This window comes from Sapajus apella, unplaced genomic scaffold, assembly GCF_009761245.1.
Source record: "Sapajus apella isolate SASKATOON/1434 unplaced genomic scaffold, GSC_monkey_1.0 scaffold6, whole genome shotgun sequence".
NCBI lineage: Eukaryota > Metazoa > Chordata > Mammalia > Primates > Cebidae > Sapajus > Sapajus apella.
In genome coordinates this window covers 42,243,527-42,269,798 of record NW_022436946.1, presented here as the reverse complement: position 1 = coordinate 42,269,798, position 26,272 = coordinate 42,243,527, and the positions used below count along the sequence as shown (strand labels likewise).

Sequence of the window (26,272 nt, the reverse complement as noted above, 5' to 3'; positions counted from 1 at the left end):
TTTTTTTGAGACAGAGTCTCACTCTGTCACCAGGCGCCAGGCTGGAGTGCAGTGGCGCGATCTTGGCTCACTGCAACCCCTGCCTCCCGGGTTCAAGCAATTCTCCTACCTCAGCCTCCCGATTAGCTGGGACTACAGGGGCGCTCCACCACACCCAGCTAATTTTTGTATTTTTAGTAGAGACGGGGTTTCACCATGATGGCCTGGATGGTCTCGATCTCTTGACCTCGTGATCTGCCAGCCTCGGCCTCCCAAAGTGCTGGGATTATAGGCATGGGCCACTGCGACTGGCCACTACTAAAAATATTTTAAAAATTAGCCAGGTGTGGTGGTTGGCGCCATTAATCTCAGCCACTCAGGAGGCTGAGGCAGGAGAATCACTTGAGCCCAGGACTCCAACCTGGGCGAAAGAGTGAGACTCTGTCTTTAGTGAAAAAAAAAAAAAAAAAAAAAAAAAAAAAAAAATTAAGGCATCCAGACTGTAAAAGGAAGAAGAAAAACTGTCTTTATTTGAGGGTGATCATCTATGTGGAAAATACTAAGGCATCTACAATAAAAAATACTAGAATTAATACATGAATTTAGCAAGGTCTCAGAATATATCATTGATATATTAAAAATCTATTGTATTTCTATATATCAGCAACAAATAATCAAAAAAATCAATACACAATAACATCAAAAAGAATAAAATGTAACAATCTAAATACACTATCAGATTTTGACTTCTGCAAAGAATTTCACCAAAGCCTCTTGATCTGCAGTTTCCATTGTATTAAGTAACATCAGCAAAATTAAAGAATTTGCAAAAATATTGTGGTATGGTTTACAATGCTGAATTTTAAGTCTGCTATTTAAGCATAATTGGAGTGTATTTCAAAGATAAGGAAGTGCATATTAAAGAATAATGAAATTTTAATTTCTTCCTCTCTAGTTACAAAACAGGGTATTCAATTTTATTCTTTCCCCATTTAGCAAACATCAATTCTAGACCTATACATAACAACTTTAGAATAATTTATTTTTATCACCTCTTCTCAAGTGGCAGAAAGATAGTTCTTGATGCTAAAAAAAATCTGACTACCTCTGAGCATCCAGTCTACAGTTCAAAATCAGAGCAATCCTCCTTTTTTTATACAGTATTTTTAAATATGGATATAGTGAATGCTTTAAGAAAATGTCAAGCAGCTAGGCAAGGTGGCTCACGCCTGTAATCCTCACACTTTGGGAGGCCAAGGCAGGTGGATCATGAGATCAGGCATTCGAGACCAGCCTGACCAACATGGTAAAACCTCGTCTCTACTAAAAATACAAAAATCAGCTGGGCATGGTGGCGTGCGCCTGTAATCCCAGCTACTCAGGGAGCTGAGGCAGGAGAATCACTTGAACTCAGGAGGCAGAGGTTGTAGTGAGTCGAAATCACACCACAGCTCTCCAGCCTGGGTGACAGGGTGAGAGTCCGTCTCAAAAAAAAAAAAAAAGAAAAAAGAAAAGAAAATGTCAACTAATGGAAACCAAAGAAAAGTACTAATATATATTACTGTAAAACATCATTAAGAAAGGTCTGTTTGTAAGTTACCATAGTTATTCAACTCAAAGAAGTGAACAAACTTCTTTTCACCAAAGGATTAGGTTACTCAAAATTCAGGTATATGGGAAAAGGAAATTGAATATTTTAGATTTTCCTTCTCACTCCCATATAAGAAGAAATCTGAGACTAAACTGAATATAGCAAAATTAAAGGATGGTCTCAAGTGGCAAAGAAACTATCTGCAGGTTACAGTCTCATGTTTTCATTTATTTCAACTACAATCTACTAAACAATGACTGTAGTTCATTTTTCAAAGTAAATGTTAAATGCTTCCTGACATGTTGAATTAGGTTACTTCAGAGTGAAAATACTCTGGTGGAATATAAAATTGACAACTATAACATTAGTAAGAATTAGCAAGAATGAAGGAAGACAGACAACTCCAAGACCAAGAAAAACCCAGCTGGGTCTTAAAGCATTGTCGAGTCTAGGACACCTTAGATGCCAGTTCCTTAATTTACAAATTAACTAAATTAAATAATTTGTCAAAGGCTGTAACAAGAAGGGAGAAGGCCTAATAGCTGTTGAGTTCCTATTCTAATGCTGGCATATGCTAGGAGTATATATTATCTCATGTAATCTTTACAATCACCCCGAAAGAGGGTATTTTTCCCAACTTACAGGTAAAGAACCCGATATTCAGAAGAATTAAGTACCTCGCTTATAGTTGAACCAAGGCAAAATTCAAACCAAGAAACTAGGCTCTTGTTTTTTGCTTTTGTATCTCAGTATAGCCATTTTACACATTAGAGGTTTTATGCGTTTAAAAGATTCAATTCAAGAGAAAGTAACCATTTCTGATTTCCTGATGTTATGGAATTCTATTCTAGCAGGCAGTCAAGGAGGGTAGTCAACAAACTGTGGGCTGAAAGCAAGGTACCCAGGCAAAGATTTTAGCAGGTACCAGTTTTCTTTATTTTTTTTCACCCTCGTCCTTGGTTTCTCTCTCACTGTTGTACACTGGTAGTTTAAAAAACTATTTTAAATAGAAATGAGCAAATCACAAGACTCTGAAGTATCGCTACTCTAAGGATTTCTAGGCACACTGCATTTAGGGTAAATTCAGAGGAACTGCATTTAGTCTGGGAGGTAGGAGGAAAAGGGGTCAAAAAAATTCTCTCCTTGGTAGACAGCATGTTTCATCAATATCATATAATTCTTGCCAAATCCTAGCCCTTCTATATCAGAGAGTTTAAAAATGTTGCTGTTAGGTTTTAATCAAATACGTAAATTTAAAACAGAATGCAAATTACCACTTTTGAAGTCTAGGTCTAGATTTTTCACGTTTCTCAATGTGTGTAGGTAACTGTAAAAGAGTGCCAAAACTAAACCTACACACTTGACATGCTTATTTTTCCCTGACAAGTCTAATAATCCATTTTTTTAAGTATGTTGAGTAATACTGAATAATTTCTTAGTCTATGAGGCAGAGTAAAAACAGGCCTTCAAAAGTTCAAAAACCTAGAGCTCACTTAAGAAAAAAAGTTTAAGAAATCATTTTACCTATCTCATAATATTTTACACTATTATGATTAATATTACCTATAAACAAGAAACAATGTGTTAAATTTACACCTCAGGACTTGTCCTGAATCTAGAGAGAGCCTGTAGTCTTATCCTGTTCTCCACTGTTGCTTGTATCTCACAGATTCCTCCAGGAATTCTGAAACTGGGCCTATCTATTTTGTAGGTAATTACGTAGGTCTTATTTGGTTCAATTCCTGAGGGCCTACTATGTAATTATGTAGGTCTTATTTAGTACAATTCCTGAGGGCCTACTATGTGCCAAGCATTGTGCTAGACCTTGGAAGTATAAAGAATAAAGCCCAGTTGTTACCAAATCCATGTACTTAACACTTAGATTGGTTAGGGACAGGCAGGAAGAAGAGGGGAGGCTAGGGCATAAAATGCTATGAATGGTGTGCAAAAAAAAAAAAAAAAAAAGTTTGCATAGAAAGATCCTCTACTGAAATTTGTCTATTTTTCTCATGATTAGACTGGGGTCCTAAGTTTCTCAAAGGAAGAACACAGAAGTTATGTGTCACTTTCATCATATCATATCGAAGGTATATAAAATTGCCATGATTTAGCTCTGCTGATGTTGGCTAAGGTAGTGTTTATCAAGTTTCTTCACGGTAAAGTTACTCCCCCACCATCAACATACATATTCTTGGAAGGAAGTCACTATGCTTAACCCATACAAAGGAGTGGGGAAGTTATGCTCCCTGTCCTTGGGATAGGGTATCCATATAAATTATGTGAAATTCTTTGGCATGGAAGATGTTCTTTTCTTCTCTTTATTTATTCAATAATTTATATCACCATGGACTCATGGATATTTATAGTATGCTTTGAGTATTTAAAATTTATAAAATAATTTCTGGCTTTATTGCATTTTGATCAAGTCGTATAACATAATATTTCTGTATTATAACACTTACCTGATGTTTACTTTTGTGACTTGACATACAATCAACTTTTGTAAACACTTCATGTATACTTGAGAAAAGGTGCATTTTCCATTATCAGAGCTTCAAGTGTGATATATGTACAGGCCTATCTATTTGGCTATGTTGTTTAGGCCTTTCTCTATCCTTGCTTGTTTTGTCTGTCTTATTTTATACTCAGAGTGGTGAGTTGAAGTCTCCCATTATTAATTAGCATGTTTATGTCTCTTAGTATCTCTTGTATTTTTTGCTTTGTAAATGTGGTTGCTGTGTTATTTGGTGTTAAATACACGTAACTGTTGCATCTTTTGTTTGAAATGTGTTCTTTCTCATGTTTAGTGCATCTTTAGTCTTATTTTGGTATCAGAATCTTTGCTGCTTTCTACGGGTTTTACCATTTGTCTGGTATTCTTTTATTTATGTCTTTATTTTTAGCTTTTTAATTCATGCTGGTTTAGATATATGTTTTCTATACAGCATGTAGTTTATTTGATTGGTCAAACTGAAAATACTTTTTGCTAATAGGTGAAGTGAGTTAGGGCTATTCATAATTATTGATAATGATTAATATATTTGGTCTCAACATATTACACATACCTATTATGTATATCTTTCTACTATATTTTCTTTATTATCAGTTTTTTGAATTTTAAAAATTTATTTTATATTTAGAAATATATTTTCTTCTGTTCTAGCAATTTTGTGCTTTACTGTAAATAGACTTCTAGCATAAGGATTTACATTTAATTGTCTAGGAATTGGGCTACATTTAATGTTTGCTGTAACTGTAGGTGCCAGAGCCTTCAATTTCCTCTACTGTCCCTGTTTTTGTCTCCCCTGTTATCTTCGGGTTTCCCTAGAAACTCCTTCTTAAATAGGGTCTGCATCTTACAGCTCTCTCAGTCGTTATCTACTCTTAATTTACTGGAGCTCTGTTGATGTGGTAGGAAGGTATTATGGAAGGGAAGCAGTCTATACTCTTATAATTAAATCTCAGCATTGTTAAGAGTTTGTGATTCCCTGGGTTCCAACCTTCAGAAGAGTTTCTGAACCTTTTTCTCCTCTCCTTATGTTAGACAGAAAGGCCAGGGTGGGGCAAATTGTCTAATTTCCCTTTTCCTAGGTCAGATAAGGGTCTGGTAGTTTCCTTTGAGGGCTGGCCTTTGTTACTGAGAACACTCTGAGAGCACTTCAAAGTGGATCATTTTCCCTTCCCCGTGCCAAAAGCATGAGGGGATTTTTTTCAGATCTTAAACTTTAAAAGGTGGTAGTACCCAGCATGGGGGTAAAACTTTCGTGAAAGTGTGGGGGCCTCCTTGGTTTTTAACTCTCAAGTTGTCCAGATCCAGTCTCCAGACACTAGTCAATTATCGTCCAAGTAATCCTGATGGTTCTGGCAGCTTATGTTCCCAGTAAGCTATAATTCTTTGTATTCACCTTTCTCTCTAGTTTTCAGAGCAGCAGTTTCCCCTGTGACCTCAATTATCTGACAAATCTATTAAGAGTTATTGATTTTCAGATTTTCAGATTTTTTTCTTGTTGTAGGAATGGGAGTGACAGCTTCCAAACTTTTCACATGTGAGAGGAGAAACTGGAAGTCACAAAAGATACACATTTACTTTTCTACTATTTCTTTCTTTCCCCAAAAGTAGTTAATAATCCAATTTAAAGAATGGAATGTGCTAGAAGAAGCAAAAGGAAACTATAAAAGTTTATTTTAGCATGGGGGAAAGCAGAAATCATTAGACTGTGTTATTCCATCATTTCCATTATTGGTCTACCCTATCTATTCCTAAAATGTAAGCTCCCTAGTAATAGGAACATTGTTTGCTTTGGCCAGCTGCATCCCCAGTGCATAAAACACTGTATTGCACATAGCAGGTATTTAACAAATATTGGTTAGATGAATGAACCAGGTAATAAGGTACTTTTCTTGACTCTAACCTCCATAAGACCAAATCCAGCCCATCTTTCGTTTTTTTGCACTCACCATCAATTAAGACAGAAAATAGCTCTAAATCAAAGAGCTTGTAAGCACATGTTAAATGCTATTAAATACTCAGTAACAACAGAATTTCTTCATGGCAACAGAAAACTGGCTTATCCTCTTGGCCATTTTGAAAATGAGATTTTTGTAAACCTCGTTCATAAATATGTTCCATTTTCTTAAGATGCTGCTTATGTTTATTTACTGTATCCAAGGAATCGAAGAATTAAATTCATTAGGTGTTGTTTAAACAAGCCAGGAAGTATGGTCAAAGGCATAATTTAATATTTTGGAACATTTGGCACAGTCAAAAACCAAGTAGACTCCTGATTAGACATGCTGTGATCCAGTGTCATGAAATTCAACTAGAATGCTTTTACCATGAAATAACTTTTGCAGCTGAACTTTTTTACTTCCATATCAGGATATCAACGTATTTCTTTAATATATTTCATTCTACTTATAAACATTTCACTATAATTATAGCATTTTATTAATTTATTTTCAAATATATAAGCCAATATTGGTAACATGCAAGTCAATATGTTAAGATAAAAAGAGCTTACTGCAAATTTTTTACAGCTACAGGTGATTTTTTCAAGGTTTAACACTAGCTTCACAGTTTATACAAATTATTTGCAAAGGAAGATAGCAGAGAACTTACTAGAAGCCAATGTTTAGGCCAGGAGCGGTGGCTCAAGCCTGTAATCCCAGCACTTTGGGAGGCCCAGGCGGGTGGATCACGAGGTCAAGAGATCGAGACCATCCTGGTCAACACGGTGAAACGCCGTCTCTACTAAAAATACAAAAAAAAAAAAAAAAATGAGCTGGGCATGGTGGTGCGTGCCTGTAATCCCAGCTACTCAGGAGGCTGAGGCAGGAGAATTGCCTGAACCCAGGAGGCAGAGGTTGCAGTGAGCCGAGATCGCGCCATTGCACTCCAGCCTGGGTAACAAGAGCGAAACTCCGTCTCAAAAAAAAAAAAGAAGCCAATGTTTAAAAAAGTTCAAATGTAGTTGGGAAATCAGAACTTTATTCTGAAAGTAATGGGGAGCCTCTGAAGAATTTCAATCAGGAAAGTACCCAGATTATATTTATGTTTCATAAAGATTATTTTATTTAATTCCCTTCTCTGCACTATTTTTTTAATAAACTTATTTACTGTGTTTTCTCCAACTAGAATATAAAGTCTACAAGACTACAGAACATATCTGTGTATTCACTGTTATATCCCCTATACCTATTCTGTAATGTCAGGTGCAGGAGGTAAACAAAAATGGCTGAAAAGCTGGTACTTTTTTCTTTCCATTTTTTTTTCCGTGAACCACCACCACCACCACCACAATAATTAAAGTCCTGAACCCAAAAACTGTTGTGAGGGCACAAATCAGAACACTCTAAAAATATTGAAGAGTTAGAATCAAACACTGGTGACCAAAAGGATATGGGCAATGAGGAAATGTAAAAGCAAGAAATCATTTACAGTATTTCAAAAATCATCATAAAGCTACAGCAATAAAGACAGGATAATAGTGGCATAAGGGACAGACTAACAGATCAACAGAAAAGACCTGTGAGTCCAGAAATAAAAATTTATATTTGGTTGGGTGCAGTGGCTCATGCCTGTAATTCTAGCACTTTGGAAGACCAAGGCGGGAGGATCACTTGAGCCCAGGAGTTTGAGACCAGCCTGGACACCATAGTGAGACTCCTTCTCTTCAAAAAATAAAAAATTATCAGGGCATGGTAGCACATGCCTGTAGTCCCTACTACTTGGAATGCTGCAGTGAGAGGATCATTTGAGCTCAGGATATCAAGGCTGCAGTGAGCCATGATTGCACCACTGTACCCCATCCTGAGTGACAGAGCAAGACTCTGTCTCCAAAACAAAAAAACAAAAAAAACCCTTAAATTTATGGTCAGTTGATTTTTGACAAGGGTGCAGAGTTCAATCAATGGGAAAAGAATATTTCCAATAAATGATACAGAGACAATTGGGTAGCCACATGCAAAAAAATTAAGTTGGACCTTAACTCATACCATACACAAAAATTAATTCAAAATAGGGCTGGGAGCAGTGACTCATGCCTGTAATCCCAGCACTTTAGGAAAATGAAGCAGGTGGATCATTTGAGGCCAAAAGTTCAAGACCAGCCTGGCCAACATGGTAAAACCCCCATCTCTACTAAAAATAAAAAAAAAAATCAGCTAGGCGTGGTGGGACACACCTGTAATCTCAGCTATTCGGGAGGCCAAGGCAGGAGAATTGTTTGAACTCAGGAGGCAGAGGTTGCAGTGAGCTGAGATGATGCCACTGTACTCCAGCCTGAGTGACAGTGAGACTCCATCTCAAAAAAAAAAAAAAATTAATTCAAAACAGGTCATAGATCTAAATATAAGAATGAAAACTACAAAATGCTTAGACAAAAATATAAAAGTAAATCTTCATAAGCTTGGATTAAGGTGCTCTTAGACACAACATGAGGAACAAAAGAAAAAATAGATAAAGTGGCCTTCATCAATATTAAATATTTTTGTGTATCAAGGGATACCATCAAGAAGGTGAAAAAAATCCCCCACAAAATGGGAGAAAATATTTGCAAACCATGTATCTCAGAAGGGACTGGTATCTAGATACAAATAAAGAATTCTTTCAACTCAACAATAAAAAGAAAAATAACCCAGTTAAAAAAATGGGCAGAGATATACAAATGGCCAAGAAAAACATGAAAAGACGTTCAACATCATAAGCCATTAGAGAAATGCAAATCAAAGCCACAATGACACCTTCACACCCGTTAGGATGGCTAAAATGAAAAAGACCAACAATACCAAATGTTGATGAAGATGTGGAAAAATGGAGCCTTCATTCATTAATAGTGGGATTTAACAATCATACAGCCAGTTTCGAAAAGTTTAAAAAGGTAAAACAAAGTTACTTTGTGACTCAGCAACTCTACTCCTACATATACACCAAAGAGAAATGAAAACAAGTATTCACACAAAAACTTGTAAACTAATGTAACAGAAGCATTTTTCATAATAGTCCAAAAGTAGAACCAACCCAAATATCCATTAACTAATCAACTGCTACACAAAAGTAGAATACTTTTTTGTCATAAAAAAAAATGAAGACTGATATATGCCATGACATAGATGAACCCTAAAGATAGTATGCAAAGTGAAAGAAGCCAGACACAAATGGACAAATATTCTATAATTCTATTTATATGAAACATCCAGAGTAGGCAAATCCATAAAGACAGAAACTAGGGGTAGTGGGTAAATAGGTGGTGATAACTAATAGGTACTGGGGATTATTTTGAGGGGAGTGAAGAAATATTCTAAAATTAGATAGTGGTAATAGTTGCACAACTCTGTAAATAACACTAAAACCCATTAAACTGTATACTTCAAGAGGGTGAATTTTATGGTGTGTAAATTTTATCGAAATAAAGTTGTTTAATATTAACACACACACTCACACAACTTGTGAGCTTTTGAAGAGATCATTCTCCCCCTGGTACTTTCCATTCGACTGATGAAAAATTCTCAATTTCCACAAATAAAAACACAAAAAATCTCCCAAATTTATAAATACAGGTCTGAAAGTTAATTTAAGGAATTATTAGAATATAAAGTCCTTAAAGGCTACAAAAAATACAATAGTTCTATTTCCCTTCTTCATACTATTTTATACACAGTAAATGCTCAATAAATGTCTGCTCAAATCAATCTTCAGAAAGAGACTAGGGAGCTTGAATGTTCAGAAAGAAGTACTTTTATAGCAAGGCTTTCCGGATGAATACTGACCTCTTAATTTCATCTCTTTAGTCTTTGGCCAGTTTCTTTAGGAAGTGAGATCTGAGAAATCTTCAGAACATGACCCTAATATAGATGATACTATAATCTTCTTGCATTTTTAAATTAAAAACATCCTTCCACCTATAGTCCCAGGTACTCAGAAGGCTGAGGCAGGAGAACTGCTTGAGCCCAGGAGTTTGAATACAGCCTGCACAACACAGCAAGACCCTGTCTCTTTAAAAAAAAAAAAAAAAAAAAAAAAAAAATTCTTCATACAGAAAACCTCTATAGCAGAATTAATACAAAACACAAAAAAATCCTGCTGCCCTCTTGGACCAGGGAATGAGATATTCTGCTTAATACCAAGTGACTACATACAGATTAGCACTTATTAAATAAATTAGAACAAAGTCACAACAAATTGAGTTGATTATAATCTTTTAAGGATAAATCAGAAAACATTTGGATATGTTACACTGCTTTAGGGTCATTGCTATAATCAACTATCATCATTTACTATGTTGGAATGTTTTTGCCCATGTACTCAATAAGGAAGTTTCAGCTGAAAAATACTAGGCAGACCAACTTTTACCATAAGACAGTAAAACCAAGAGAACTGACAACTCAAGCCTGAAAGCTGAACATCTTTTTTTTTTTTAAAGAAATAAAATAGATAATTCACCGCTAAATCAAAACAGGAAACAAACAAAAAAAACTGCTGAACAAGGAGGAACCAGCATTTAGGAATCTTTACAGAGGGAAGGAGTCAAAAGAGGAGTTTCATACAGCCCTTCAAATATGAAATGTTTAATTTCTGGTGGGATGTAAAAAGTTGAGGAAGAGAAGAAACTGCAAATACTGGTTTGATAAAGACACAGAAAGAGAAAAGTCCCTTTGGGCCTTTCAATGGCTTTCTCTGTGTCCATGCCAAGAAACAGACAACCGCACTAGGCCAAGCACATGCGGATGCAGAGGCACAATGCTCCTTTAGGTGTAGGTGCACAGGAGCAATTTCATGTGACTTGGATCTTTCATCAAGTCTGTTTCCAGGTCCTGCAGAGTCTACTTTTAAGAAAGCATGATTGTACATCAGCAAAAATACATGGCCCAAAATATGTGTCGGGATTGCTTAGTGGAACAAGGGATATAATTCTCTAAAAAATACAGTGACAAGTCTACAGAAAAATCATACATAGGATGTAAAGATCTCACAAATGAACTGTTAAGTAAACAGAATTTCTGCCTTGCAACTTCATTAACCATGTTAAATAAAGGGAGGCTAGCCTCCCTTTCCTCATCCTCTTTATTGCCTAGCCTGTCCTCTGAAAAAGCATCTTTGGGAAAGAAAGCTACAAATTTTTGTCTTTAAGAATCTGGCACTGAAAACAATGATCCACTTTTGTTCTGGGTTCCTACATACAGGAAGCAAAATAATTTACAAAGAAGATTTGTACAATGAGGAACGGTGGACTTAAAAATTCAAACTTTGTGATATTAAAAAGTAACTTCATGTTTATTATATGTAGTTTTACATTGTATATGTCATTTTTTAAACAATCAAAACAAAAATTGACAAGTTGATCCTATATTTAAATGTTATCTGAACATGTCACGAACAATGTTCTAAGGCTCACAGCAGGATTAGGCTTACATTTAAGTCACTGACATTATTGGGTAATTATTCATCTTAGGATAAAATCTAATCTGACCATTCATGTCATAAAGCCACAGTCCATAGAGTTGGAAGGTATCCAAGAACTCACTAGCGCAATCTCATCTTACAAAAGAACAAAGTAGGGCCAATGGCAGTTAATAACTTACCCCAAATGCCTGGTGATCTCAGGATTAGGGTATAGCAGAGTGCAAGCTATACCACTTTATCAATGAAGGTAACTGAATCACATTTGATCAGAAAGAAATATTTTCCAAAAGCTTAATCAATGTTGTTCTTTCATCAGAGTTTGGAGGAAAATATAAAGATCATCTAGCAATCACCTTTGGTAACAGAAACTTTCAAAATATTTCCCTAGTACATAAAACAATGCAAAATTAAAGAAACCACAAAAGTCCAAAGCTAGGATTCTCCCAGCTATCTTTCCCCAACAGGAACAAGATGCACAAGAATATTGCATCTAAATTTGACCGAAGGAAAGGAAAATCACTTATGAACTTAATTCACAAACTGCTTCCTCCTCAAATAAGTCTGACGGGTTTGTCCATTTTTCCAACAACCTGTTGTACTCTGCTTTGGTATTCTGACCATTGTGGACCACATATTCCCAAGGAGGGTCTGACTTGACCTACTTAGACCTTGACATCTGGAAAGTTCATTGTTCCCCAGCTTCTCCTCACCACCCATGAAAAAGACCAGAAAGATTGGTTGGCTGTTCTTGGAGATGAGATGACAGGCCTGCAGATGCACGTGTAGCCTCTGACCTGCCAATAGAATCCTCATTTGCATGACTAACTAAAGCAGCAGCTTAGATTTCCAGAAATATTAGCAGTTTTCATTTAAATAAACTTTCTCTAGAGACCCTGGGTAGATGACATGAATGAACTGCTCAAAAATTTCCTCAGCAAACCTTTAACTCTCATTTTTGCTGACACTATTATTTTTGTAGGAATAAGAGAGAGAAATTATAGAGACAGAAGGAAAGAAAAATTTCAAAGAAAGAAAAGCATTATTTGCTGTATAAGGGCAGTTACCCAAGGCTATGCAGCATGTCAAAGGTAAAACGGAAATATCTTAACCCTGTAGTCCAAATAATAAATATGAACATTAAAATAATACTGAGGCATAAAGGTCTGAAGGATAACAGGTACCCACAGTTATTCTGCAGGAAGACCCATAGACTACGACGGCTTTCCAGCCCTACTGGCCATTCCTAGAGGCTTCAACTGTGAGCCTGGTAGAAAATTGTATTAGAAGTTGCACTGATTTCATTTTCTGCATCTCTTGAGATGCTAGGAAAGGTCCAAATTACACTCTGAGTGCTGGACCAAATGTTACAAAAATGTACAAAATTACTTGTGATGTCATTGAAGAAAGTTAGCAGATAACTAAGAGAAGAATGTCATCAAAATAAACTCTCAGAGATTGGCATGCATTACATGATTTTCAATCCTATTTAATCAATTAAATTATTTTAGTATAATTATTTCCTTAGACAACCATTATTGAAATTAGATGATTTAAAACCAGTTAATGAGGAGAACCCTACCAATCAAAAAGGAAAGACAAGAAAATCCTAGACTCAATTTCCTCACCACTATAGCCACAAGGCACAAGAAGAGAAGAAAGAATATAACAACAATATGCACTCTTAGCATAGCACAGTTTATCACCCAGCCCAGGACACTACTGAAAATGAAAGAGGACACTATTAAAAATTTTACCAGGCAAGGATGCAGAACAGAAACGCTCATTCATTGCTAATAGAAATGCAAAATGTTAATAACCACTTTGGAAGACAGTTTGGCAGTTTCCTATAAAATTAGACATAGACTCACATACAACCTAATAACCATGCTCCTACGGATTTATTCAAGTGAATTGAAAACTTATGTTCATGTAAAAACGTATATGTAAATTTTTATGGCAGCTTTATTCATAATCAAAGAACTGGAAGCAACCACATGTCATCTAAAAGAACAATGGGTAAACAAACTGTGGTATATCTATACAATTTAATATTATGCAGTGACAACAAGGAATAACCTACTGATTCACTGAGATGGATAAATCTTAAATGGACTTTGCTAAGTGAAAAAGGATTTGACAGATTACATACTGTATGATTCCACTCATATTGTCTGATTCCATTCATATAATATTCTGGAAAAGGCTAAATTAAAAGAATAGAAAACAGATCAGTAGTTGCCAGGGTTGGGAGAGTAGAGAGTGGTTTACTACAAAGGGGGATAAAAGGGAAATTTTAGGGTGATGGAATTATTTTGTATAGTACTAGGGTAGTGAATATATGATATTAGGTATTTGGCAAAACCCAAAGAACTTTACAACATAAAACATGAACTTTAATGTATAAAGAATTTTAAAAAATCAACCAAGAGGTTGGCATTCTCAGGATGGAATATAGACTGTGAAAAAGAACGTAACTGTATTATAAATGTATGACATAGTATCTCTGAGGTGGTGCAGGAAAAAAAAAAAAAGGAGCAGACCTAAATAACTTTGAAAAATAATATTCTGACTGAAAACAGTAAGACTAGAGGCAAAAGAACTTGTACATAAACACTGTTTCCTACTTGGTAAAGTTGTTTCTCATGGGGGTATGAGCTGACATTTCTGAAGCTGCTTTACATATATACTACAGTTGAACAAACAGGTAAACAGATGTTATATCAATAGAAGCCAGATTACTCACTGTTGGAAAGTTACAGATAAACTAAGGGGGAAGGTTAGAAGGAATCCTGTGGTATTGGATTAGAGACAGAATCATCAATATAAATCCATGTTTAACTCAATGTAGATACACAAATAATTATAGATACATGTCTCTACATGAATTAGTATACATATACATATTTCCTTGCTCTGTCTGAGAGGGCCTAGAAACAGAAATGTCCAGTAGCAGTGATCATATCCACAACCCAGATTCTGGTTTCTAAATACCATGATTCAATAAAAGAAACCATAGCTCCTTGGAGAAATGGCTATTTCTATGGTTAGGTTGGGAAAACACAAGATGAACCAGAGTATCTTGTAGTACCAGAAAGTAAGGAAAGGTTCAACAAAAAGATGGGGTTATGTCAAAGTGAAAGAGCCCCCAATGGCCAAAGCTGGAACCACCTGAGCAACAAAATAACATGTTAATGGATTATAACTCAAAGTATAAATGTCCATGAGTCCATATTGATACAGATAAATGGGAAGAAAAGACAGATCTTCCTTACAAAAAAATTCCAATTAATTTACATAGATATCCTCCAAGAGCTGAATTTACCCTCTTGGGTGTGGGCTAGGCTTAGTGACTCACTTTCAAAGAACAAAGGATGAGGTGTGGAGATAACATTGTAGTAGAGAAATCTTCCAGATACTACCTTGGCCAGATGATCAAGATTAACATCAACAGTGAAAAGTCATAAGGTAAATGTAGTCCTGAAATTATGTGATAAGAACGGCAATTCATCTCTGTAGTAAGTATCATTCCGAAAAACCATAACCCCAGTCTACACAAGAAAACATCAGGCAAACCCAAACTAAGGGACACTCCACAAAATAGTTGACCAATACTCCTCAAAACTGTTAAAGCCATGAAAAAGTAAGACTGATAAAATGTCACGGAACAGAGGAAACTACGGAGACACGCCGTCTAAACGTAATGCGGTATGCTGAATTGGATCCTGGAACAGAAAAATAACATTAGTGGAAAAGCTAGTAAGATCCTAATAAAGTCTGGAGTTTAATTAATAGTAACGTATCACTGCTGATTTCTTAGTTTTGACAAATGTAACATGATTATATAAGATGTTAATAATTGGGGAAACTAGCTGGAGGTGTAGGGTATAAAGGAACTCTCTAAAATATCTTTGCAACTTTTCCATAAATCTAATATTATTCCAAATAAAAAGTGTATTAAAAATGTGCTAAGAAAATAGATATAAGCCAGAACCATCCTGGAAATACCAGGACACTATGCTAATCTGACGTATGACTCAAGTCTACTTTCACTCTTAACATTCTTTAAGTGTTAATAATCTAGAGAATAATTGAGTTTGTGTGATTTAGTAATAAATGGAAAATCTAATTGGATTCCATCATAGCCAACATTTTTTAAAACTTTTTTTGGAATTACTAGCCGCATAAAATACAAAATAATGCTTCAAATTAAGGTTCCTTGAACTGACGGGGGAAGGAGAAATGCAGAAGAAAAGATGATTTGTGATTTCTTAAAAGACTTTTTAATACTTAGAACCTTTTTGCTCAAGTTTTATATTTAGGGCCTAAGTATTTTACTATTGTGCAAGAGATAACAACATGGCTGTTGGAAAAGAAACCCTGTCTTACTTGTAAGATCAGTGGTGAACTAGGAGGCCCACAATCCTGTATCTACAGCTCATGAGAGATAAGAAAGAAGCCAGACGGGAAAGTTTTTTTAAAAAATACCACATGTAATGATAAGAGGGAATAAAGAAAGAGTGAAAACTGACTAACCTCCTTCTATCCCGGCTGGTAAGAAATAGACAATATTTTTATATTAACTCTTTGTATAACTCTGTCTACTGTGGGTATAAGGACTAATAATGTCCTTAGAGAGTTCCTGCTGCCGGAAGTAGTTTCTATTCCAAGCTGGGACGGGGGATTACAAAGCGGGTACAAAAATCATTTGAAAGCAAAGATTTTTCTTGATGCTTTACCCCATTCAATAGCTGTATGAAAAGGGCAAATGTTTTAGGAAGTTATAGGTACTTCTAGTATACTAAAATTGTATAAACCCATATTCCTTCGTGGGGGGCAACAAACTAGAATTACTGCCAAAGTTACTTTGCAGTAGGTCTAATGTATCAGCACATATTATAACTCAACCTATTACCCTTGGTTTCCCCACAAAATCCATTTTATTCATTCTTGTATTAAATATTTACTTTATGTTTCTTATGTGTCAGCACTTTTTGAATGCTTCATAGATTTTGAAAAGAATGATACATGATCATTATTTTAAGATTCAAGCAAGTCAAACAAATATAAAAATGGGGGGGTGGGAATCACCCTACAACCTCTTACCCGGAATTTATCACTTGGTGAAAAACAATCTAGACATCTCTCTTTGCCAGGCACATAAATAAATATTTTATAAACAGGATTTTAGCCATTTTTCTAATGGGAAACATTTCTTTTTCTTTTCTTTTTTTTTGAGATGGAGTCTCACTCTGTCGCCCAGGCTGGAGTGCAGTGGCGCAATCTCAGCTCATTGCAACCTTTGCCTCCCAGGATCAAGCGATTCTCCTGAATAGCTGGGACTATAGGCACATGCCACCACACCCGTCTAATTTTTGTATTTTTAGTAGAGACGGGTTTCACCACGTTGCTCAGGCTGGTCTCAAACTCCTGACCTCGTGATCCACCCACCTCAGCCTCCCAAGTCCTGGGGTTACAGGCATGAGCCACCACGCCTGGCCAGGAAACATTTATTAAAAAAAAAAACAAAAAAAAACTATTAAGTTTGACATTTATAATAATACTAATCCTAAACTCTTCTATTATTAAAAATGACCTGAGAATTCAGTCCAATAATTTTGCTTCATCTAAAATTTACCTAATCGAACCTTTCTGTAATCAAAAGTAGACCCTAGACGAAAATAAATACAAGTATACATGCTTTAACATCAGCCAAGTATAACTTTGCTTGTATGTAAAGAAGCTAATTGGGCAGGAGCTTTGCCTGTATACTGATGTAGATTTCATTTAGCTGCCTATTTTGACTTAGACCATAGAAAATAAAACAGTCAGCTACTGCTTGCAGCAGTAAAGGGTAACAGCTTAAATTTTTTTTTTTTTTTTTTTTGAGATGGAGTCTCGCTCTGTCGCCAGGCTGGAGTGCAATGACATGATCTCGGCTCACGGCAACTTCCGCCTCCCAGGTTCAAATGATTCTCCTGTCTCAGCCTCCCGAATGGCTGGGATTACAGGCACATGCCACCATGCCTGGCTAATCTTTTTATTTTTAGTAGAGACGGGGTTTCACTGTGTTGGTCAGGCTGGTCTCGAACTCCTGACCTCGTGATCCGCCTGCCCTGGCTCCCCAAAGAGCTGGGATTACAGGTATGAGCCACTGTTCCCAGTCAAACATTTTTTAAACACATGTTTTAAAAGGGGGTATACAACAAGTTACATGATTTTCTTGATCTTTAGTTCCATGTTTATCTTTAAAATTCTCAAAAAAACACCACTTTTCAGTCATTTTCTTACTAGATAAAATTTTTAAGTAACTTGAGCATGATTCATTAGCTTAAATCTGACAGTAAAAAATGACTAACATAAGGCTTTCATAGCATCTGAACTTTTAATGCAGAAACAGTATCAAATAATTTTTCATAAGGAAACAGCAAACATTACTCTCTTCTAACTGGTAAGTAATTTCCTCCTCTTCCTTTTAGTTTCAGTTCATCAGTATTGACATAGAGGGCTAGCTGGGCGCCCTGAATTCCATTCTGGCCTCCTTCAATATTCCCTTCAATTCATTCTAGTGTCAGAAGTACAGGCAAACTTTGGATTGACCCCAGAACTGTTACACCCAGACTTCAAGCTTGGCGCTCCCCTTCCTGAAACTTAGCCTGTTTTGATTCCTCTCTTACTGTCTCATATAAAAGTGTCCTTTATAGCCAACTGGGGACTGCCCATGCCTCTGCCTATTCTTCTCAATATCATTTATGATATTGATGGGTCTACTGAACTGTTTAAAAAACAGCACTTGCTTTTGTCCATTTTTCTATATATTTTGTCTACTTTCTGTTTCACTGATTCTACTCTATATTATTGCCTTCCTTTAATTAGGTTTAATTTGCTCCCTTTCTCGCTTATTCAGGTAGAAGGTTAGATCATTATTGTAAAGTAATTAATCTTCCTCTAGCATTGCTTTACCTGCATCCTACAAATGGACATGTTGTTTTTCATTTTCCTTCACAATATTTTCTAATTTCCCATAAAATTTATTTTACCCATGAGTTATTTAGATGACTACTGTTTAATTTCTAAATATTTGGGAATTTTCCAGATACCAGTTATAGTGAATTCTAATTTAATTCTGTTTTCAGTCAGGGAATATATTCTGTGATTTCAAAACTTTTAAATCACTGAGACTTTAAAAAAAATCACCCAGCATTTGGTCAATCTAAGTGAAGTTCTATGTGTACTTAAAAAAAGAATATTTACTCTGTATTTGTTTGGAGGCATATTCCATAAATATCAATCAGATCAAGTTGGTTGATAATGATGTTCAGTCTTCTAAATCCCTATGATTTTTATGTATACTTGTTCTATCAATTGTTGAGAGAGGAGAACTGAGATCTCCTACTATAACTATAAATTTGTCTATTTCATTTATCAGTTTTTGCTCCATGTACTTTGAAGCTGTTATTATATACATCTGTGCACATTAAGAATACTTGTATCTTTTTGATGAATTGACTCTTTCATCATTTTTATTAGGTTGCACCAACAAAATACATGTTCCTTTTCAACCCTTGTAATATTCTTTGCTCTGATGTCTGCTTTGAGATTAACATAGCTATGCCAGCTTCCTTGCTGTTTGTCTGATACATATTTTTCTATCTCTTTGGTCTTTATATTAAAGCAAGCTTCTTATAGACAGCAGAGTTTCTTGCTCTTGTATGTAGCCTGAGAATCTTTGCTTTTTAAGGAAGATTTGGACCATTTATAGTTCATTACTGATGAGAAATCTACCAACTTAATGTTTGTCTTCTATTTGTTCTCTCTTCCTTTTTTTCCTCATTTCCTGCCTTCTTCTGGATTACTTTTTAGAATTCCATTTTATCTTCACTATTTGGCTTATTTTTCAAGTGGTTCTTCTAGGATTTGGAGTATGCATCTTTCATTTACTATATCAGTCCACTCCTTGCAATGCTATGAAGAAATACCTGGGACTGAGTAATTTATAAGAAAAAATGGTTTAATTGGCTCATGGTTCTCCAGACTGTACAGGAAGCATAACACCAACATCTGCTTCTGGAGAGGGCTCTGGAAGCTTACAATCATGGCAGAAGGCAAAGCAGGAGCTTGTGCATCACATGGCAAAAGCAGGAGCAGGGGAGGGAGGTGGTGCCACACAATTTTAAACAACCAGATCATGCAAGAACTCACTACCATGAGGACAGTGCCAAGATCACGGTACTAGACCATTTAAGATAAGCCACCCCCACGATCCAGTCAGCTTCTACCAGGTCCCATCTCCAACACTGTGGATTATAATTCAACATGGGATTTGGGTGGGAACACGGATCCAAACCATGTCACTTATCAAGGTCTACCTTCAAATTCTAACCTTTTCTGTAAAATGTATTAACCTTTCAACAATATACATCCATTATTCCTCTCCCAACCTTTATCTTGTTTTCATACATTTTACTACCTCATATGTTATACGTCCCATAATATATTGCTGTTTCTTTAAAATAATTATCCTTACATTTCTAAATGAGAAACAAGAACTATGTTATATTTACTCATATATTTAGCATTTCCAAAATGCTTCATTATTTTGTGTAGCTCAGTTTCATTTCCTTTCTGTCTGAAGAACAATGTTTAACATTTCTCATACTGGTCATCACTAGTGATGACTTCTTTCAGCTTTAATTTGTCAAAAAAGTATTTCACCTCTATTTATGAAAGCTATTTTCAATGGATATTAGTAATCTAGGTTGATAGCTTTTTTTCCTCTCTCAACACTTTAAAGATATCATTCTATTATCTTCTGACTTTTATAGTTTCTGATATATCTATGATAAGCATAACTTTATTCCTCTTTATTTAATATGCTTATTTTTTTAATCTACCTGAATTTAAGATTTTTCTCTATCAGTTATTTTCAGCAATTTGATTATGATGTATCCTGGTGTTGGTTTTCTTTATGATTATCCTGTTTGCGGCCTATTGAGCTTCTTAGATCTAGAAGTTTATGCTTTCCATCATATTTGGAAATTTTTGGAACATTATAACTTTATTTTTCCGTGTGTAAGTTCTGGTGTTCCAATTACTTATATTTTAAACCACTTGATATTGGACTAAACATTAATGAAGCTCTATAAATTTTTTCAGACTTCTTTCTCTGTATGCTTCATATTCTACATAGTAATTTTTAATATAATTGATCTTTTCTTCTGCAGTATCTAACTTGTCTGTAATTTACTTAAGTGAAATTCATTAAATATGCTTTACATTTCATCTTTATAGGTTCCATTTGGTTCTTTAAATTTCCATTTCTCTACTTATGTTGATGTTTTGCTTTAATTACTTGAACATATTTAATATATTTATAGCTGTTTCAACATTCTTGTCTGCTAATTCCATTATTTCTGTTTTGGGGTCTGTTTCTATTGATTGGTTTTAATTTTGATTTTTGTTTCTCTGCCTCTTGACATATTCAGTAATTTTTTTATTGTATGTGAAGCAGCTGATTTTATGTTGCCGAGTGTTAGATTCTGCTATGTTTGTTCAAAGAGGATTGGACTTAACTACATCTGATCCAATTTGATCTATGTGGAGTTTATGTTTATGGTCAGTCTAGAATAGTCTTTATTCTAGATCTAATTTATTCCCACTACAAAGGCGTGGCCCTTCTTATACCTCCCCTGAAGAACCCATGTATTCTGTGAGAGTTTTCACTCTGGCTAATGGGAACTCAAATGATTTCTGGTCCTGTATGTGCTCTGGGAATTGGTTAGCTCCTCAATAACTTTTTCTTAGAAGCTAGTTTTACACAGCTTCATGGAATTTCACCTTACCCATACATAGGACTCAAAGGGACTTCTAAACAGTTATCTAGAACTTTGTCTCTTTTTTTGCATAGCCCCGTCCTGTCTGGCACATCACTTTGCACATTCTAATTACCAAGACTTGTCCATACTTTAATCTATGCCTGACACCAACATAGATTAAAGCAATACCACAGGGCACTGTTTGGATTTCCCTTCCCTGCACCAAGATCTGGAAGTTGCCTCCAGGCAGAAAGCCAAGACAATCATAGAGTTACCTCTTTTGTTTCCTTTCTCTCAGAAATCACAGTGTTATGGTGCCTGTTGTCCTATATGAAGACAGTTTTTTCAGGTATATTGCCCAATTTTTTAGTTGTTTATAGAGAAAAGGCAATTCTAGATCCTGTTATTCCCTCATGGCTAAAAGCAAAGTCCTTTCTCATAATATTTGATTGTGTGTCAAATGCTATATATAAAATAACTGTAGTGACTATAGTTGATATTATCTGCCACAGACGATTTGTCCTTTCTTTTTTTCTTCTTTTTTTTTTGAGACAGGAACAGGTATTGCTCTGTTACCCAGGCTGGAATGCAGTAGTGCAATCATAGCTCACTGTAACCTCAAACTCCTGGGCTCAAGAAATCCTCCCACCTCAGCCTCCTGAGTAGCTAAGCCTACAGTGCACAACACCAGGCCCAGCTAATTTTTTATTTTTATTTTTGTAGAGACAAGGTCTCACCATGTTACTCAGGCTGGTCCTGAACTCCAAGCCCAAGTGATCCTCCCACCTTAGTCTCCCAAAGTGTTGGGGTTACAGGTGTGAGCCACTGAGCCTATCCCTGCCCTTTCCCCTGTTACACAGAAAGGAACTGAGTTGGGATGGGACTGGAATGAAGCTCTAGTTAGACTCTGCTCACTTCTATTTTCAAATGTCTCAAGGGTGAAACTGTCAGTTGCCTGTGCAGGCTCCTTCCTCTAGATTAGCAGTTTTCAAAGTATGGTCTGTGGATTCCCAGGGGTCCTGAGATTTTTTGGGGGGGTAGGGGGTGGGGGAGCATGAAATAAAAACTGTAATATAATAATACTAACATATTATTTGCCCTTCTCACTGTGTTGATATTAGCACTAATGGTGCAAAAGCAATGGAAGGTAAAACTGTTGGAGCCTTAGCATGAGTGAATCAAGGCAGTGGCACCAAATGTACATTTATTGTTTTCAGTGCCATATGCCCATGGTAAGAACTAATTTTACTCAACGTCCTTGATGGATCAGTACAAATGGTGAAATTTATTAACTCTTGTCCTATGAGTACATGTCTTTTTTTTTTTGAGACAGAGTCTCCCTCTTTCACCAGGCACCAGGCTGGAGTGCAGTGGTGTGATCTCAGCTCAGTGCAACCTCTACCTTCCGGCTTCAAGCAATTCTCCTGCCTCAGCCTCCCGAGTAGCTGGGACTACAGGCACATGCCACCATGCCCAGCTAATTTTTGTATTTTAGTAAAGATGGGGTTTCACTATGTTGGCCAGGATGGTCTCGATCTTTTGACCTCGTGATATGCCCACCTCGGCCTTTCAAAGTGCTGGGATTACAGGTGAGAGCCACCATGCTCGGCCGAGTACATATCTTTTTTATAATCCAAATTACAAAATGAGAAGTATATTAAAGCATTTTTGCCATATACCAAAATATAGTGGTTGTCTCAAGGAAAAGCACTTGTGTGATTCTTTTGAGGTGCAAGCTGAATTAGCTGGTTTTGTTTGGTTTTCCATGAAACACCAATTTTTACTTGAAAGAACAACCAATACACAAATTATGGTCTTTCAACTTGAATATTTAGGTGTTTCCTCTAAAATAAATGCAGTAAGAAAAATAACAGCATTTTCTGCCAATAATAAAATTTGAACTTTCGGGCAGAAATTAGAATTGTGGAAAACTTGTATCAGCCACTAATACCTTGACAGCTTTTCAATACATAATAACTTTTCTAATGAGATCAGTGGTGATACTAATAAATATGGTATTTTTAAATATCATATAATAAAACGTCAATGTTTGGAAGAGAAACATACCTCAGTGAATCAACATTTCCAAATGACCAGTGCATGGTCCAAAATTATGGACGGGTAAAAACTCCCACTCAAAATACAAAACAGAACAACACACTTTAATGTAATAAAGTTCAAAAAGTGCATTGACACGGTTTCAGATTCCACACTGCAAGTAACCTTTAAGTAACTACCACCTGTCAAGTTTGGGGATAAGATCAAAAAAGAATATTCACAATTATCTGAAAAAGTGATTGCATTACTCCTCCTTTTCCCAACTGCTTATCTGTGGGAGGTTCCATTTTCTTCATTTATTTCAACCAAAACAACACATTGCAACAAACTGAAAGCAGAGGCAGATATTAAACCAGACAGTAAAGAGTGTTACAAAATATAAAACAATCCCACTCCTTAATAATATTTTTGTTTTCAAAAGTGTAATCCTTTTTCCAAAAAAAATGTGTATTAATGTTCACATGTAATGGGTCTATTGTTTTAAAATTAATAAATATTTAAAATTCTTACTTTTAATTTCTGAATTTCTGTTATAGCGAATACCAACAGATATAAGCCACAGAAGCAAAACATCCTTGAGGTCTTCGATAACTTTTAAGATTGGAATGGGGTCTTGAAATCAAAAAGTTTGAGAACCTAGCAAGTCTCCTAAGCACCATGAGACTGCAAGAGATTCTACTTGGCTTTTCTAGCCTGGCCCTCAGCCTCCCACACTGCCATAGCACTTAGCAAATATTTAGTGGGGAAAAATAAGTCTGCAAATTTTGGGCTCCCTTAGATTTCCATCTGTCAAACCAGCCCATACAACTATTAAACTGTCTAAAATCAATGTGAAGAAGAAAATCCTAAAATCAGCAAAAGGAAGTATCTAGTCACTTATAAAGAAAACCCCATCGGAGTAACAGCAAAATTCTCAGCAGCAACATTACAAGGGAGAAGAGATTGAGATTCTAATTTGAAAATGCTTAAAGAAAAAAAAAAACTGTCAATCACAAATTTTGCATCCTGCAGAAATAAATTTCATAAGTGAAGGAGAAATAAAGTCTTTTCTAGACAAGCGAATGCCGTAGGAATTCATAACCACTAGACTGGCAGTATAAGAAATGCTCAAAAAAATCCTAAACATGAAAACGAAAAATTGATACTTGCCATCATAAAAACACATGTAAGTATAAAGCTCATTGGTGTCATACAATTACAAAAAGGAGGAAGAGAAAGAAATTTAATGGTAACACAACAGAACACAAAACCACAAACAGAAAAAAAAGAGAAAGAAACAAAGGATCTATAAAACAACTAGATAACAATATCATGACAGGAAAAAAACCTCACATATCAATATTAACCTTGAATGTAAATGGATTAAATGCTCCACTTAAAAGATACAGAATGGCAGAATAGATAAAACAACTATAAGCTGCTGACAAGAAACTCATCTTACTAGAAATGAGTACAATGTAAACTATACAGGTGATGGTTATACCAAAAGCCTAGACTTCAGCACTATGCAACATAACCATATATCAAAACTGTACTTGTACTTCCTATATTAATACAAATTTTTAAAAATTTAACAAATCAGCAAACTGCTGATCTATCTCAGCTTTATCAGTTTATCAGAATTTGCCTTTGACTGTCCCAACTATCTTCTATTAATAACATAGTTGGTATAAGCAATCAGTCAGGTACCCGACCCAAACATACTCAAATACAAGTAATCAAAGTAACATTTATGGCTGTATCAAAAATTATAAAATGTATTGAAATTGTTTCCAAATGTTATCATTTAACTTTTTTAAATGCTCAAAAACACACCACTTTCTTTTCTTTTCTTTTTTTTTTTCCCTTGAGACGGAGTTTCACTCGTTCCCCAGGCTGGAGGGCAATGGCAAGATCTTGGCTCAGTGCAACCTCTGCCTCCCAGGTTCAAGTGATTCTCCTGTCTCAGCCTCCCAAGTAGCTGGGTTTACAGGTATGTGCCACCACACCTGGCTAATTTTTGTATTTTTAGTAGAGACGGGATTTCACCATGTTGGATAGGCTGGTCTCCAACTCCTGACCTCAGGTGATCTGCCCACCTTGGCCTCCCAAAGTGCTGGGATTAAAGGCGTAAGCCACCACGCCTGGCCAAAACACAGCTTTCTTACTGTTTTAGACCCAGTTAACTAGTCCTAAACCCATTCCTTCTTTACTCTACAGCTCGCTTACCTGAGTAGTAAGGAATTTTTTCTGTATAGCTCACTTATCTGAGTGGTAGGGAATTAACTGTTTCCAATAGCTTTGTAGGAAACCTTTTTATAGTCTTAATTATGGTAAGATCATTTTTACCAAGCACTTTCTGGTATATAATTTTATTTAATCACAAACTATAAATGTATTTTCATCAATTTTTGCTTCTACCACCAACCAGACGATAAAAAGTATGTTTTGAATGGTAAAATATGGGAGTTAGATAAAACCTAAAACATCATCTACTCCAAACTCTTCCTTTCATAACTGAGACTAGTGATACAGCTTAAAGTCATACAGCTAGTTAGTGAATGACACAGCTGAGACCAGAAAGGTAAGCCCTTCTGCTATCTAGATAGCCATATCTCGAAGGTCTAATTCACAAGAGAAGCACCATAAGTGAGATAGAACCAAGAGGGAAAACACTATACTCTTAAAGTTAAGCAGGTGAGGTGGGTAGAAGAATATTCATAAACAGCTTCGCTAATGTTCTAATGTTTAAAGGAAGCAAAATTGCTTTGGGTTCACAGACAACAAAACTTATGCTGATGTGTAAATCTCCAGGGGAGATTAGAGAGGAAGAAGAAGAAGAAGTCGGTGAGGACAATGAACCAGAATGAATCTGTTTTGCTCTCCTATTTAGCCACTGACTGGAGGTTGGGGGTGCAGTGCAGTCAAAAGGTTAGGGTCTTGGTCCATCAA

The 26,272-nt window shown here is 35.9% G+C and overlaps 1 protein-coding gene and 1 long non-coding RNA gene across 8 annotated transcripts in view; one reads left to right on the top strand and one right to left on the bottom strand.

The window, feature by feature from the left end:
• PDSS2 (decaprenyl diphosphate synthase subunit 2) overlaps nucleotides 1-26,272 on the bottom strand; it is a 279,633-nt gene that overhangs the window by 204,094 nt on the left and 49,267 nt on the right. The window lies entirely within an intron of this gene.
• LOC116549511 lies at nucleotides 762-20,216 on the top strand. Its single transcript, XR_004267913.1, has 3 exons — nucleotides 762-772; nucleotides 2,192-2,194; nucleotides 20,081-20,216. It is a non-coding gene; the product is annotated as an uncharacterized LOC116549511 (long non-coding RNA).